Genomic DNA, 1,680 nt, shown 5'->3' on the forward strand with positions numbered 1-1,680 from the left:
AGAGATGGGGTCTTGCTATGTTGCCCAGGCTGGTCTCTAATTCCTGGTCTCAAACAATCCTCCAACTGCAGTCTCCCAAAGAACTGCAATTATAGGCATAAACCACCATGCCTGGCCTAAATGAATTAATTTATATCAGTCATTACAATAGGGATTTTTAATTCTATAATTCCTTCTATATTTCTTAGATAACATTCTGTAAAGAAAGGATTTTCTTTTTTTTTTTATTATCCCACTCCTCTCTCCCTCTCTCTGTCTCATCCCTATGGCGTCATGGTTTTTTATTTCCTCAAAGAGTTATAATCATTCTTTGTATGATTCAGAATTTCCCAAATTTGGCCAGAAAGCCCCTTTGGTGTCCTTTTTGCACCATTAGTCTTTGAGAGTTTCTGCAGCCAGGCTCACCTTATCCCTTTTATTGCTCCAAAGCTGGAATTAGCTATTTTTCAAAGGATCCTGGCTATTTAGTGGCAAACAGAATTTAAAAACCAAGATGTGAACACTAGGTGTGATCATTCGTACTTAGGTGCTCCTTCCAGAGGGCAGATGCTGGACTATATACATATTTTTTAATTATGAATTTATACTAGGAATGTACCAAGGTACAGGCTGAATTTGTGATGATTAATTTTTTTTTTTTCTTGAGGCACAGTCTCACTATATCGCCCTCAGTAGAGTGCTATAGCATCAGAGCTCACAGCAACCTCAAACACTTGGGTTTAAGTGATTCTCTTGCCTCTCAAATAGCTGGAACTAGAGGCACCTGCCACAATGCCCAGCTGTTTTTTTGTTGTAGTTGTCATTGTTTAGCAGGCAATGGGCTGGGTTCAAACCCAGAAGCCCCAGTGTATGTAGCCAGCACCCTAACCTCTGAGCTACAGGTGCCAGGCCTGTGATGATTACTTTTTTGTGTCAAGTTGACCAGGCTAAGGGGTGGCCAGATAACTGGTGAAATAATACTTCTGAGTGTGTCTGTAAGGGTTTTTCTGGAAAAGATTAACATGTGAATCAGTAGAAGCAGTAAAGAAGACCACCCTCATCAATTCAGGCAAGCATCGTCCAGTCCATTGAAGGCCTGAATAGAACAGATAAGCAGAGGAAGGGCAAATTCAGCCTTTTTCCTTGAAGGAGTTAGTGGAACCTGCATCAGAAATCAAGAACCTGGGTTCTTGGACTTTCAAACTCAGATAGGAACTTAACACCACCAATCCCTGATTCTAGGGCCTTTGGACTCAAACTGAATTCCACCACCAGCTCTTCTTATTCTTCAGCTTCCAAATGGAAGATTGTGGGACTTCTTGGTCTCAATAACTGTGTAAGCCAATTCCCGTAATAAATCTCTTTTGACACAGATCTATATACAGTCAGCCCTCCACAACTCTGGGTTCCATGTCCTAGATTTGAGAACCATCGATCAAAAATACTTATTTTTAGGCTCAGCGTCTGTAGCTCAGTGGCTAGGGCGCCAGCCACATACACCAGAGCTGGCAGGTTCAAACCCAGCCCAGGCCTGCCCAACAACAATGACAACCACAACCAAAAAATAGCTGGGTGTTGTGGTGGGTGCCTATAGTCCCAGCTACTCGGGAGGCTAAGGCAAGAGAATCACTTAAGCCTAAGAATTTGAGGTTGCTATGAGCTGTGATGCCACAGCACTCCACTGAGGGCGACATAATGAGA

Source organism: Nycticebus coucang, chromosome 15 (assembly GCF_027406575.1).
Source record: "Nycticebus coucang isolate mNycCou1 chromosome 15, mNycCou1.pri, whole genome shotgun sequence".
In the NCBI taxonomy this organism is placed as follows: Eukaryota; Metazoa; Chordata; class Mammalia; order Primates; family Lorisidae; genus Nycticebus; species Nycticebus coucang.